Here is a 16,044-nt window from a genome sequence, read left to right as displayed (position 1 = left end):
CAGTGGCTTTGTCTTTCCTGTCCTTAGGGTTAGGGGGAAAACTGGTTTCATCTGCGGTCTTTTGGGGGAAAACTGTTATTCTTTTGGTGTTTTCCTGGCACTGTCATTGTGTTTGTGTGTGTGTGTGTGTGTGTGTGTGCGTCTGTGTGTGTGATGTCCCACAATTATCTACATATTAATAATGATCAAGTACTAATAATATTTGATTATACATTTTAGTGATCTTTCCTTACATAATTGGTGTTTTCTTTCATACTTTTAAATTTCTAACTTATGTTTCTGTTAGTTAGCCATTGATAAAACAAATCCCACGTAAAAATATTCGAAGCCTTCTTGATTTTAATTGTCAATTTATTCATTCCTGCACATTCTAATATTTATTCATTTTCATATCTTTGTTTTTCCACTGATGTGCAAACACAATTCCAGCACCTGTTAATGTGTAAAATTAAATATGTATTGTATTCCCTTTGAAATACTCAACAAAATATTTCTGGTTGTAATCCATATCTTGCTTTACCATTGCTTCTAACCATGACACCACTAACTCTTGAATAGCTACTTGGACTGACCTAAGTACTGAACCTAATTTATATATTCCTGTTTTTTGAATTGAGGAATAAATTCCAGAAAAAGAAATCTGTATTCCTCTGTTAATCTACCTATGACATTCATTTTTCTTGATCTAACTTCTTAAATGAAAAACTATATCTTTCCTGTTTGTTGGGGGACATCCTTCCTGAAAAGACTATACATTGTTGGGTGAAAACAGAGGTCCATTCTGTTACCTGTAGTCCTCAGTTTACAATCACGATTTAGTCCAATATTGTTTTATTTCTTTTGCAGTTAGTATTATTTAACAGGATGAAGAAGAGGCAACAGAGTATGACCACTTTCTTTTCCAAAAAACCAAGAGAAGAGCAATCAGCTGATCCACAAGTTATCAGCACCACCAGCACCAGCACCACTTGAAGCTGAAGAAAGCAGCAAGTCCATCTCCTCCACTGAACTTCCCAAACTTCCTGGCTGCTGGAGTTTGCAGCAATACAGAAACTTCAAGGAGAATTATGATGGACTGGCAGTATCCAACAAAAAGTTAGGTTGTGAGTACTATATGAAACCCATGTTCTCATTAGAGAAAGGTATTCATGTTTCTAGAGAGTAGAAAAATTTCCAGGTTGTGGAAACAGGGACAACTAAGGAGAATCAGCAATCATCTCTCAGAAAAAAATTGAAGGAACTGACAAACATTTATCCAGTACTTGCAAAATATTTTTTACTGTTTGCAATCTGACACAAAGATACAAGCCATTCTCAGACATCGAAGGGCAGGTAGATTTGCTAACTGCAATTGGAGTAGACGTGAGAGTAGGCTTGCATTCACGGAGATCCGCAGTGAAAATAGTTGAATTCATTGCAAACGAAATTAAAACCACCGTGTTTGCCAGCATTATTGCAAAGAATCTAAAGGTGTGTTTAATAATCGATGAAGCCTCAACGCTACCAATGAAAGCAGTTGATAGTTTTTGTTAAAGTTGAGGATTCAGAATGCCCAGCAACCATTTTCATTGAGCTGTTGGAATTGGAGAAACAAGATGCGGAGACCATATATTCTGCAGCGATGGGAAGCTTACGTAAAGTTGGGTTTACCACCGAATATCTGCAGAAGAATTTAATAGCATTCTGCTTCGATGGTGTCAGCGTTATGCTTGGTAGAAAATCTGGAGTCAGCACCAGAATAGCTCAAGGCTTCCCAAACATTCTAATCTGGCACTGCTTGAACCACCGCCTCCAACTTGTGCTGGATAATGTGATAAAAGAAATCAAACAAGTGAACCACTTCAAGATATTCCTTGATAAGATACACACTGACTGGGCATTGAAATCATGAAGATTGGCAGAGTTTTGGGACCATGATGGGCTGCCTGTAGTTGAAGGTCAACCATAGTTATGTAGCGTGCTTATCCAATGCTACATCATTTTTTTCTGGGTGATGAAAGATTCCCAGGCATAGCTTCCCATTTTGAAATTTTAAATTTTTTGAATGATTTGGCCCTCATGATTGATATTCTAAATGAGATTTCTCTTCTGTCAAATGCCCTGCAGTGGAGAAACACAGATATCATCAAGGCCAAAAAATTGGTATTGCAATTAATTAAAGCATTTGAAATGCTTAGATGGGGAAAGAGCCCATATGAAAAAAAAGGTTGATGGAATGCTAGCTTCAGAAGCCTTCAAAAACATAAAATTAGTTCCAAACCAACATTTTGTTGCCCTTCCCCGTGAAAATCTTTTGGCAAGCATCATCACCAATTTGAAGAAAAGGCTGATGGATTGCAACCATCTAAAAACAGGTAGCCAATTGCCAGACACAAACAAATTAGAATTTCTCAGATATTTGGAGCTGGGTTACTGGAACATTGAAGATGTAGTTGTTCCATGGGCAGAAGCAGAGGCAGGATTGATTGAATTTGGTGAAATGTTTAATCATGAAATTGATTTGAATGTGATTTTTTGGAAAATGTGATTAAAGAGCTAAAGACCTACAAAATTCCTGACAGTATCAAAAAAGCTAGAGATATTGTCAGGGCAATTGCTGTTAGTTCAGCAGAGGCGGAAAGGGGGTGCTCAAAAATGAACCTCATATGTTCAGAGCAAAGAAGCCCCCTAATTGTTCCAACATTAGTAAGCTGGTGACGATGAGCGTTGTTGGCATGCCTGATAAGAGATGGGACCCAATTCCTACAGTCAAAAAGTGGCTCAAAGCACACCATCACAAGGCTGATGATCCACGAGTGAAGACCAAGAAAAATGCAACTGAGGAGTCTGGGAGCCTAAGAACAATCTGGAAACATCTTCAACCACAAAACCAATAACATAAGTAAGTACTTGAGGGTATCTCTTTCATTGTGTTATTCTTATGTAAGGTGTAAGTGCATGCAATTAAAGTCTTCTTTTCTGTGTCTCTTCTTTGTGCAGACCATTGGAGCAAGGTGGTGAGGTGGTGGTGTGGAAGACTGGCAGGGACAGTTATCTTTCCTCTGTAAGTAGCTGTTTTATTGTTTTGTGTGCTGATTTCATCCTTAATGCAGTGGATGCAATTGAAGAGTTCATTTCTGTGTCTCTTCTTTGTGTAGGCCATTCATTGGAGCATAGTGGTAAGTGGTGTTGAAGACCGGCAAGGACAGTCATCTTCCTTCTGTAAGCTGTTTTATTGTTTTGCGTGCTGGTTTCATCGTAATGCAGTGCATGCAAATTGAAGAGTTATTTCTGTGTGTCCTCTTTGTGCAGGCCATTCATTGGAGCAAGGTGGTCAGTCGGTGATGTTGAAGACACATAAAAGGACAATCATTTTCCTTCTCTATTATTTTGTGTGCTTGTTTCATCCTAATTCAGTGCATGCAATTGAAGAGTTCATTTCTGTGTCTCCTATTTGTGCAGGTCATTGGAGCAAGATGGTCAGTGATATTGAAGACCAGCAAGAACAATCATCTTCCTTCTGTAAGTAGCTCTTTTATTGTTTTGTGTACTTATTTTATTCTTATTTAAGTAGGTTAGTGCACAAAATAATAAATTTCCTTTTTTTTATATCTTCTTTTTGTAGGTCATTCATTGGGGCAAAGAATTCAGTGACACTGACTTGGCCACTCCCACCCAGTCACGTGACTACTAAGCCACTCCCACCCAGTCATGTGGCCAACAAGCCACTCACACCCAGTCATATGATTGCCAAGCCCCTTCCACAAAACAGGCCACACCTACAGAATAGGTTCTAAAAAAAATTGAAACCCACCACTGGATATTATCCATCGTTATATATTTATGTCCGCAAAGTGCTAGTAAATAATAATTAAATATGTATTATTTATTTGTTTTAAATATTTAGGTTCCCCCTGTAATGCAATGCCAATCCAACATGTGTAATACAAAGTACCTTTAAATTGATTTTAAATAATTATGTAAGTTATATAAAACACATATTTACAATTATAAAACACATAATTAAACATATTGAAATACCAGAAATAAGGACCAATGCTCATGAGTTCTCAAATGCTAAAGTGACTGAAAATGTATTGACAAAAAAATCCTATCTCCTCCAAAACAAAAGTAAATAAGCCTCAGCAAGAACACCAATTCAAATTATATGTTACGACAATCTTTGTCTAGTACCTTAAAAACCCTATGAGCAAATTTATTATCATCCCAACATACAATATGCTCTGTAGTGGTGATCCAAACTAATTTGGGAAGCTTTGTTACCAGTGCCCTGTTGCCTACTGAATTCCTTTTGAAACCAGAACCAGAACCTGTTCTAGCTTCCAGAGTCCCACAGAGCTTTACCACTAGAAATATTAAATTATTTGTAGCTACTCTATGGTTATAGGGCAGTTTTATGTCCCGTGAAAGACTAGCATCATCAGAGAGTTAAAATATGGACTTTCACCTGAAACAATCGAGACTTTGCCCCTCCTTGCCAGATGAAAAAGTATGTTTCTGCATTATTATACCTCTTTGTGGTGAGTTGATCTAGTAACACCTTTTTCAACTCATTCTCACACTAGTTCAGAACAAAATATATCTCCAGAAAAGTCTAAATTTCTTACAATTCCCATTGTCCTCAATTGTTTTAGTGATTTTGGTTACTTTGATAACCATCTTATGTAAGCAGAAACATTCATTTTCTACAATGTTTGTTGTTACTGACTTTCAGTATGTTTGTTTTGGTCTCTGCCCATAACATCAGTCAATTAATGCAAATTTACTTGGTAGAATGTTCTAAAGACCACCTCAAAAGACTACCTCCTTATCCACATTCAAGAGAAGCATCTGAAGAAGATCCTTTAAAAATGCTTGGATGGGTGTATGTAGGAGAAAAGCAGTCTCCAAGCCTTTAGGATTCTGAATTGGAACAGAACTCATCCAGCACAACTGTTTTAAAACTACCATGATGTTACTTTTGTGTCAGCTGTCCAGACAGTGAATCCAAAAAAAGGAAGTCCTGGGACATTGTTTCTCCTAAAAAGTAAAACTTTATTGAATATACTTCACTGGCACAGAAAAAGCGAAACCAGCTCTGAATTTCCTGCGCAAAAACTCACATAGTTAAACTTAATTTTCCCCTGTTGGCCAACCGCCCCCCCCCCCAATTGAATATGCTTCTTTTGTTAAGAGAAACTGCATGCACCATTCAAACACCTGCACGGCATGATCTTGGGAGAGGCAGCAGGGTCTCACGATCTACAGATGGAGTTTTGGCATTCCATTCCCATCCCAGACATCCTAACCACCCCAGTCCTGATTGTTGTCAGAGCAAAGAAATAACTAGGTGAAAGAGTGAATCGCTCTTGATATGCTGACCCCCTGAAAGAAGGATACATCTGGAATAAATACAAACATATATAAGTGTGAACAACTCCTCCTTTTACAAAATATACTACTTTGGTCATTTCAGGTATCTGGAATAAAATGTCTTTACTAGCTTAGATGCTTTAACATCCCTTGCTGCCATCCACTCTGCATCTGCCACGGGATAGCCTTTCCACCATACAAGGTACTGCAATTTTTCCCTGTGGTGTCTAGAAACTAGGATTTCCTTAATTTTGTAGTGCTTCTCCCCTTTTATGAGGACTGGAGGCAGAGGGGGTCCCCTGAGTGGCCTCAGTTTAGAGTCTTGGAATGGCTTTAGCAGGCTGCAATGAAACACTGGATGGACCCACCTAAGACTCTTTGGCATTTGAAGATCCACTGTCATCAGATTAATAATCCATACAATGAGGAAAGGACTGATATACTTGGGGCCCAGCTTCTTACAGGGCTGCCTTAGGTCTATTTTGTGGACAGGTACACTTTATCACCCACCTTAAACTCTCTTTGTGGGACTCTCTTTCAATCTGCTTGCTTTTTCTGGGCCTTCCTTGCTTTTTCTAGTGCTTTGCACATCGTAAACCATGTACCTCTCAGAGAGTCCATCCACTCAATCAGTGTTGTGGGGGATGGGGTTCCCTGGGAAGCTCCAGCATGGCTATAAATTCAACCCTTGTAGTGACATTAAAAGGGGTAAAACCCATGCTATGTACCAACTTATTGTAAGCCACTTTGGCAAACGCAGCAGTTGAGTCCAATTGGTCTGCTGATAGTTTATATAGCATCTTAAATATTGCTCCACCATTGAATTAGCTTGCTTTGCTATTCCATTAGTGCTGGGAGGAGACAGAGCTAAGGCCTTGAGATGAATCTATCAAGTTCAACAACTCCCACCACAATTTTGCAGTAAACTGTACTCCCCAGTCTGAGATGATTTGCTGTCACCCTCAAATTGGTTGGCTGGATGAAGCCAAGTTCTTATCTATTGAGCCTCTGAGTTCTTCCATCTCCCTGGATGTCAATTTAGCCCCTGGCATAATTTCAATGGCAAAGTTCATGGGACGGTGGGTCAGCAGCACATTCGACTCTCACTAAATGCCTCAACAAGATCACAGTATTCCTTTGGGATAAGTGGCTCTAACCCCTTCCTCTCTGTCAGCATATTTGCTGACTCCACTTTCACTCTGCTAATTGCAGGGTCATGGCTGGCGCCTGATGTTTTTCCCAGTTCCTGCTTCTTAGCTCCTCTCTTTCTCATGCACCACTTCTTGTTGCCCCAATATACCGCTGGGTTCCAATTGTTCAGCCAGGCTAGGCTGGGGGCTACAATACAGTTGTCTCTATGTGATTCCCCAGCCTTAAGCTCACTGGTTCCATTAAAATCCCTGACTCCGTTAATGCCACTGGCACTCCCCTCCCATAAGGAAAGCATCTAGCTGTTCAAATCCCATGGGTCGTCCTACTTTCCTGAGTTTTAGCTCCAACTTTTCCATTATCAGCAAGCTGACCAGGAACTGGGTGCATCCCAAGTCTAATAGAGCCATGGGGGTGCTCTTTACTCCTGAGTAGGGCACTAGGATCGCCACTCAAGTAGGATAGTGCCACTATCAGAGGTTGGAGTTCTCTCCCCTTCACTGGATTGGGGAGAGAGCCCCATGACTTGCTGTGCCACCTGCGTCTTCTCTTTTGGCTTTGCCAGTGGTTTCTTTGCCTTTGGCCAAGTCGGAGTCTGCAGTGCAGATAGTGGATGTGGATAAGGACAGTCTACCCTGTGGTTTCCTAGTGGCCTTCCTGCCCTCATCAGAAGCCAACTCCTGGGATTTATCAGGGCTTCTCCTTGCGGATCAGAGGAACACCTTCCTTCCCTCCATCGGCTATGGGGCATATTTCGGCTACTCAGCAGGGGTGACTTTCATGAGCAGCATGCTGACAGTACTCCATCAGGTCTAGCTCCACATTAGTGACCAGTTGGTACCCTTTCCCAGAGGTAGTTAGACACCCCTCGGGGTAGGCTCCCAGTTCAGACTGTCCCAGAATTGGTAGACCAACAGGGGCTCAGGCTATCCTCTCAGGTGGGCTACCAGGCTACAGAACTCCCAAATGTACTCCGCAAATGGCCACTTCCCTTGCAGAATGGAGCAGATTCTGGCCTCTGCTTGGTCAGTCTCTGTAGTCCTCAAATCTGTGTCACATCTCTTGCATGAGGGTGTCCATATTCATCAACTCTGGGGCTCGCTCATCATAGGGCGACACCAACACTTCACAGCAGCCCCTTCCAGGTTCGATGTGACATGGGAGTGCTTGTCAGGGTTCATTGTTCCATACCATTCCAAATAATTCCACACCTGAGTCAGGAATTAGGCCAGCTTTTCAGGTTGGGCATTGAATGTTGCCCGGGGGGGGGGAGGTTTGGGGTCCTGTTTCACCAGCATGTAGCCTGGTGGCAGCCCCACTTCCTGTGGGACCACCTGTGTGGGGGCTCCTATCAACATGGGGGAAAGAAGAGCTTGCCCCAGACCTGCCAGCGGGAGGATGTTGCTGCCTCCTGCTGCATGGATCCCATCACTCCAGTCAGGCTTGACACTGTTGGTTGCAGCAGAGCGGGGAAATGAGGCAGTCAGAGGCTTGGCAGTCCCCATTCCAGCTCCTGTCATCCCAGACCTCAGTGAAATGGCCTCCCAAACCTCTAATCCACCAAACTTTTGAGCTGTTCCATTGAGCTGCGGATCATGATTAGGAACCTCCACTTCACCAGTTCTTCCCACTTGGCTGCCCTCCTGGCTTTACATTGTTTCCCTGGACCACCATAACTCCGGGAGGAACCAGTGAGTTCTCTGCCTCCACTATCTTTCTCATACCACTTGCTCATTGCCCCTTTGGCTGGAGTAGGGTGGCTGTTCCAGCTTCCAGCCCCCTGCTTAGGGTGTCAATCAACTGGTCCCAAGGCCTCACATGGGCTGTTGTCGGTGCTTCCCAGAGGGGGGCTTTTCCCTCCTTCGCCCTGCCATCTGATTTCTTGTCGACTGCCAACCTCTTGATATCGCAACTCTCCTGGAGGGGTCCAGGTAGGTTGCAGTAGATGGAGGTTTAATGTCAGATGTCCTGCTAGCGAATCCAAAAAAGGAACCCCTGGGATATTGTTTCTCCTAAAAAGTAAAACTTTATTGGATACACTTCATTGGCACAGAAGAAGCGAAACCAGCTCTGAGTTTCCCATTGAAAAGCCTCAGTTCATTGCATTGTCCAATTGAATATGTTCTTTTTGTTATGGGAACTGCCTGTATTGTTCAAACACCTACACTGAGTAACCTTGGGGGAGGCAGCAGGTTCTCTCAATCTGCAGACAGAGTCTTGGCATTCCATTCCCATCCCAGACATTCCAACCACCCCACTCTCAATTGTTGTCAAGGTGAGAGTGAAGAAGTAACTAGGTGAAAGAGTGAATCACTCTTGACATTTTGGCTGGTTCTGTTAGTAACAGAGCAACTACATTTTGGATAAATTGAAGTTTATGTCTGGCTTTGAAAATATTAGGAGGATAGAAGTCAAATTTGAATGACTTCCAACTAAATATACACATATTTATATTATACTAAAAAAAAATTCTAAAACTGACATTAAGATAATCAACATTTAATTACATTTTTTCTGATTATTATATCAATTTACTTGACAGAAATTAGAGTAACCTGACAACTAGCATCTACAAGTCTTTAAAAAATGATCATGATTTTTATAGAAGTCTTATTAACAGTTCTAAATGTACCAACAAATGAACTTACATGGTAGCAAGGAACAGGTGATATGTGCATCACAATGTAATTTATAAAGGAAGTAAATTATTCAAACATGTCATGATTAATACAAATAACATGTTTCATAGCATTTGTACAATGATGCCATGAGCTGTAATTACATTATGGTAGACATGACATCATCATGATTTCTGCTGATTGTGCAACATTTCTACTAACTAAAATCATTGGGATAAGCAAGCATGTCTAAAATCAATTGTTTATTGACTATTGAATTTAAATGTACAAAAAAGAAATGTGGTTTATATTAGGCTAAAAATAATGCCTAGTTGCACTTTCAGTCTCAATGAACAATTAGGTTGCTCAGCAACTAAGGATTTCTAGGTCAATCACTACAATGTTATGCTTATGAAATGGCAACTTTAAAATTTAAATGCAATTAATAATTTAAAATTCTCTCTGTCTCATTCTCTCTCTGGATATTACATTATTATGCAATGTTTTAAAATAACCAGTTGGTTTTAGCTACCTATTTTTAGCTAAACAATTATTTTCTAATTAATTTTTAACAAAAATAATTTCTAGTTATAGGTGTGGTGTGTGTGTGTGTGTGTGTGTGTGTGTGTGTGTGTGTGTGTGTGTGTCAGGGGTGGGTTCCGGCAGGCATTACTGCCAGTTTGCTCATGTGTGCACTTTGCGTGTGGTGTGTGCTTTGCGTGTCTGTATGCTTTGCACATGCACATGTGCCTGATGCATGCTTCACACGAATGTGCAGCACAATTAAAATTGTTCTGCACATGCACAGAACCCAAAAAACAAGATGGTGCCGCTGCCCCGGAACTGGTTCTGGGCCTGACAGGCATGGGTCGCTGCCAGTTCCAGCAGCTCCCCTAAAACTCCCCTAAAACAGAGACTCCATTGCAAACAGATGTCCTTCTTAAAGACAAAACAGAAAAAACAATACTAAATTACATAAATTGTAATACATATACATATGTGCAATTTTAATCAACAAGGGTATTTAATGTTTTGTGACTAGAAGTTTCTGTATATTTTGAAATATTTTTTTTCTAGTACTTGAGAACTTCATACACATCAGTGGTTGGTTGCTATAATGCATGCACACGCACTGCGCACGTCCATGTGCTGGTTGGAAAGGGATCCGGAACCCACCACTGATACACATAGACTGTAGTGAAATATGTCAATAGCAGAGGAAGTTGCTTGATTGATAGAGGGTAGAAAATACACTGTTTTCAATGGTGAGAAAAAACTGACATGATGCAGGATTAGGTATCATGAATTAAAACAAAGGGAGAGGACAAATTCCATGATTAACAATGTTATGATTTTATTTATTTATTGAGTGGAAAAAGATTTTTGCAGGAAAGGAAGACAATGATTTTAAGCTATCTAGAAAGAAAGGTAACAAAGGAAATGAATTATTATCTGTTCTGACCCCCCCTTGATGGCTCGTTAACAAACACAGGCAGGCAAACTAAAAAAGGACTTTTCTCTTTATCAGTTTACAGTTCAAACTGGCTTCGGGCCCAGAAATAACATAAACATAACACTCTGATAAGAGTTCAAAACAAAAGCTCTTACAAACGCAGCAGTTCTTCCACTGTCTTCACAGATCAGGTTTACACAAAACACCAAAGCACTTTTCCAAGTGTAACAGGCATAAATCACGATTAGTAATCACACAATGTTTTACCAAACATGGAACACACAAAGGAACGTTGACTCCAGTGACTGGGGCGTGGCAGCATCCTTCCTTTTATCTCCCAAACTTCCTCCCACAAGCCCCAGCTGCATACTGAATTTTGTATCCCGAAAAAACTCTCAGCAGAACTGCTGAGTCACAACAATTATCCAAGGCAAGAAAAAATATTGAGGCTGAATGCTAAGACACAATTTATAGAATAAATCTTATCAAGTGATTTTACTTCCAACAAATTGCATGTTTAGGACATGTTTTTGGTATGTTTCAGACAGAAGAAAGTCAATTTCATCTTGCCACTGTACTGTACCAATTTATTACGTATTATGTGCCATCAGGTTGTTGTCAACCATAGTGGATGGATATTTTACATAGTGGTGGGTTGCAATTTATTTTACTACCGGTTCACTCATTAGTGTGCATGCAAGCGATTGCACAATACTTTTGCACATGCACATAAGCATGCGGGAGGGTGGGAAGAGCCTCCCACCACTGCCACTACTGGTTCGCCCTGGATCTGGCAGCAACCCACTTTTGGTATAGCTTATAAATCTGATGCAGTAGCTCAGGGTTGACTTAGCCTAGTATGGGCTTTCAAAGAATAGTCAAGCATTCACCTCTGAATACTCATATATTTTGTGTCTTTAACAAACAGAATTTCTTTTAAAATGGAGGTTCATGGGAGATCCCGGAAATTGTGGAATTGGCTTAAAATTATATAATTTACTTTACAAATAAAGTAAGACTACTATGTATATAAGTTCCATTCTTCCTCCTGGGTATTCCATACTGGATCCCCCTCATCTGCAACTATTCAAATACCATGAGTTTAGAAATGTGTAAAAATATTCATCATGAAGTTGATTAAAGTTAACATTCTAAGGGGACAAAACTTAGAATGAGGCTGAATGTCACAGGTGAAACCCTGTTTTTTTAAAAATATGAGATACATGTAAAACAGCAAGATTTAATCCTATCCTCTAGGCGCCATCTTGAATTTTTTTGATTATGCCCGCAGGGGCTTCTGAGAGTAAACATAATTAAATTTGAAATAAAAGCAAATTTAATGCAAATCTGGAGGTACATTATTCTGATAATATTTTAAAATATTAGCACTAATAATTCAAATTGAATTTTATCTTGAAGCAAGGAAAAATATGCCACTGATTTTGGGAAGAAATGACTTAACGATTATCGTTTTAATGAGTGTCATCCTTTTCCACAGAAAATCTAGAATTAAAATTCAGTGATTGGTTTTTTTAAGAACAGCTTGATGTGTACGTCATGAAAAACCAACCATTTGCCTTGATAGAATTATTTGCAGGATTCAAAAATCCATTCAATAGTAGTTCTAGAATCCTAGGGTGTGGCATGAGAATCAAAATTGTCAGATTTCAAACAAAGATAATGAAAGAGGCAGTACTGTATTGCAAGCCAGATCTCCTCTGAGTAAACTATCAGATGCAACATAGAAAAAGGTGTATGGTGGCAAACGAGGGCATTCTTTTCACAACTTCTGCTCTGTGCTATTAGTTGCAGCATCTGTTACCATTCCTTCTCCTGCAAAGCACAGCATTTTGTGGGCCCAAGTGGGCCGGTAAATCCCTGCATATGCAGCTGAATATATAAGCTAATAGCACCCAGAAATACAAATTAATCTCAAATTTGGTATGATTAAGAAGTGCATTTTAAGATCCTATTAAAAGCAAGAATAATTACCTTTCACACCACCAATATCATCTTCTATCACAATTAGTCTTGATCCAAATCATATCCCAGAAACATTTATTTAGACAAATTCCAGCTGCACCAAGAGAATTAGGACTGTTGGACTGTGTATTTCTTTTCTCAACATAGGCTGATTTGTTTTGCACATAAAACCCATCCACCTCCAGGCAAAAGCAAGCATTAACAGATATAGTTGCCCTCCCCGACAAATCACCCAGAAATTACCTGCTTTCTTTCAATGCATCAAGAAATTTTGTAAGCAAATCTTGTTTCCATGCCGACTGCATGGAATACGGCATGAAATCAATAGACCCTTCAATTGCCTCCTCAGGGGTATACTTTACCTCTTTTGCATTTATATATAGATAGATAGATCTCACATCCAGATTCCGCATAGTAGAAATGAAAAGGTAAACAACTCCTCTCCCTCATCCAGTCTAGGAAAAAAAGGGTTCTGTACTACAGATAGGTAAAACAGCTCAGACAGCCAGGCACACTAATGTACCTCTGTTGTTACCAAGCTTCCTGAAGCTCAGAGAGAAATGTCTACTTCCTAGCAGACTGAAATATGAGATGAGGCTTAATTACAGAAAGAAACACATTAGCAAAGTAAAGGACAGAGAAAGTGTATTTTCTAGAAGAGAGATAACATGCTATCTTTGCTTGATGCAAGTAAGAATAGCCAAGTATCTCAAAGCCCTTTAATAGAGAGAAAATAAGCAGGAAGTACATTTGGAACCATAGCTTTGTAAAGCTTTAGTTCTAGAATGAAAATAATTAGGATTGCTCCAATTTGGTATAGTAATGAAAGAGCTACGAAATACCCCATTTTGCTGCATCTTTGCCATGATATTGGTTTGATTCTAAATAGTAACTAGCTTGGATTTAAGTATTTTTGAGTCAATAATTTGCTACTTTGCTTACAGCAGAGAAAAATCCCAATCCTATCCCAAACAGCCTTGGCAATCATCTGATTTTAAGGGAGATGATGTTCCTGGGAAGGGGAAGCAATAGGAAAAAGCTATGTTTGTGCCTTTTGATAACCCTTTTAGAACTATTTTAGAATAGGGACACAAAGAGAACACTCTAATTAGATGGATGGAAGGAATGTTGAAAACCCCAAAGATATCCAGATCCTGAACTATATAGGTTGTAATCGTGCCAATCAGCACCATAAATTATAAACAGGATCCAATTGCTCATTAATTCAACTCCAAAAGTAAAGGTGTTAACTGGGCAAAATGGCTGACTTTGGGTCAGTCACTGTCTCTAAGCCCAACTCATCTCACAGGATTGTTGTTATGGGGAAAACAGGAGGAGGAAAGCATATTATGTATGTTTGCCATCTTGTTATTGTTACATACTGACAAACAGGATGGTAGTTTCCACCAGGTCCTCTGTTCTGGCAGGAATAGTATTCAAATCTGATTGGTTGAAAGGTCTGACAGCTCCCTATAAAAGGGCTGCTGCCAGACAGAGTCTTTGCTGGATTGTACATAGTTGTCACTAAATAAAGAGCTGTTTGTTGCTGAAGCCTGAGTCTGCCTCATCCATTCACCCTATCTAACAGTTATATATAATAACAAAAGTGGGTTTTAAAAAATCTAAATCTTAAGATGAAATTTACCTGTTACTATTCAGACCATTGCATTCTGGACAACCATAGCTTCTAAAATGATCTTCATGGACTACCTCCTGTGCAACATATTGCAATAGACCAAATTTATATTGCTTCCAATATAATTGAAAGAAGCAGCACTCGGTGCCAAAAAGGTTCGCCATCACTGCTCTAAAGTAATCATTCCAATTTGTTCCTGTGAGGATAAGAAGGGTATTAGTTGCGCTGAAAGCTTGTTTATTTCAATCAGGTAGCTGTAAATGGAATTCAGCTAAGGTGTATAGATGTACTCTTCTACCCTCCCTTCTACCGAATGTTTACTTCAAAGGAAGTTAGAATGAACAAATTACTTTTTGAATCAACTGCTCTACAATTGAGAAATTAACTGTTATATTTATGAATGTATAAACCTCTTTAGTCAGACAACTAATTAGGATAGAAAAGAAAAGCTGCAGCTTGTATAACATTAACAAAATACAGATCTAAAGTAAAATAAATAAACCTAAACCTAGAATATTTTGATTTTTATTCTTTACATACAGTATTTTGCAGTGTTTCCCTGAAAATAAGATAGAGTTATTTTCTGTTGACCCCCGAAATAAGTACTTGGCCTTATTTTTGGGGAGGTCTTATTATTTTTGAGGTGCAGGAGGCGGCGAGCGTGGTCACCTCATGGCTGCTACTGTGCTGCAATATTTTCAGGAAGGGCTTATTTTCCGGGAAGGCTTATTTTAGCACATGTGCTCAAAAGCCCGATTGGGCTTATCTGGGGTGGTCTTATTTGGGGGGAAACAGGGTACTTTATTAAACATATTTCTGTGCTGCCACAATCAAAGATTCTCACCAGCTTTTTATTGAAAATACAATTTAAAACATTTGTTATAAAATAATAAAAATTCAACAGTGCAAACAACAACAATAAAAAATACAATGACATCAAATTAAGGAACACTCTCCACAGTAGCTCATTTTTCAAAGTTTTTGAAAATCAATAGAGCTGGCCTTTTCAACACTGGGAGTCTTTTCCATAGTGTTGACATTGCTGTAGAAAAAGAGTGATCCTATATCAAGATTTCCCCGAGAATCTACCCAAAATGTGGGATTTGTAGTAGTTTTTCCTTGATAATACTTACCAGTCAGGCCCTACTGATTGGAATAGCAGTCATGTAGGTATGTGGTTGCCAAGTCATAAAATGCTTTATCAGTCAAAAAATATGATTGTATTTTATTATTATGATTGTGATATCATAATATCATATTATTTATCACTTGTTGCTTATATTTACACTGGGAACTTATGCATTGAAGACAAATTCCTTGTGTGTCTAATCATACTTGGCCAATAAAAGATTTCTAATTAAGAGCAACTTAAATCGGACCAATAAACTTATTGGCAACCAATGCAGGGTCTGCACAACCTGTGCTATGTACACCCAGCTCTGAAAGCCTCAAAATACACGGGCTGCTGATGTAATTTTGACTACTATTTAAGAATAATATGGCCTCCGATAAATTCAGCAACCCCTGTGCAGAATACAGTTGGGAAGAATTAACACTGCATGTCAAATTAAAAAGCCTTTAAAACATAGAATAGGGATACTTACATTAAGGCTGTTCTCCGTACAGGTTCCATAGTGTAGTGGTTATCACGTCTGCTTTACACGCAGAAGGTCCTGGGTTCGAGCCCCAGTGGAACCACCTAATTTTTTTCAGTTACAAGTACACTTTACTTCTAACTTCTAAGGTAATATTGCAGTTCACAATTTACACAAATTCCATTTCTAAATAAGCTAGTAATGCAAAACACATCTCACATTTTCTGCATAAGCGATTACGGTCTGCTCACGGCGCCA

At 39.4% G+C, this 16,044-nt stretch overlaps 1 protein-coding gene and 1 non-coding gene across 2 annotated transcripts in view; one reads left to right on the top strand and one right to left on the bottom strand.

Annotated features, from left to right (window-relative positions):
* The window catches only part of PPEF1 (protein phosphatase with EF-hand domain 1), a 94,930-nt gene extending 78,934 nt beyond the window's left edge, over positions 1 to 15,996 (bottom strand). The window contains exons 1-2 of the mRNA XM_087726354.1: positions 15,796 to 15,996; positions 14,201 to 14,387 (exon numbers count right to left, since the gene is read on the bottom strand). The gene's annotated coding sequence lies outside the window, so the exon portion shown is untranslated. The remainder of the gene's footprint in view (positions 1 to 14,200; positions 14,388 to 15,795) is intronic.
* TRNAV-UAC (transfer RNA valine (anticodon UAC)) lies at positions 15,817 to 15,889 on the top strand. The gene has a single exon. It is a non-coding gene; the product is annotated as a tRNA-Val (tRNA).
* Positions 15,997 to 16,044: the final 48 nt, after the last annotated feature.

This window comes from Thamnophis sirtalis, unplaced genomic scaffold, assembly GCF_051295495.1.
Source record: "Thamnophis sirtalis isolate CommonGarterSnake01/CBP01778 unplaced genomic scaffold, rThaSir2_p1.2 scaffold_12, whole genome shotgun sequence".
Lineage (NCBI taxonomy): Eukaryota > Metazoa > Chordata > Lepidosauria > Squamata > Natricidae > Thamnophis > Thamnophis sirtalis.
This window is presented reverse-complemented; position numbering and strand designations above follow the sequence as displayed.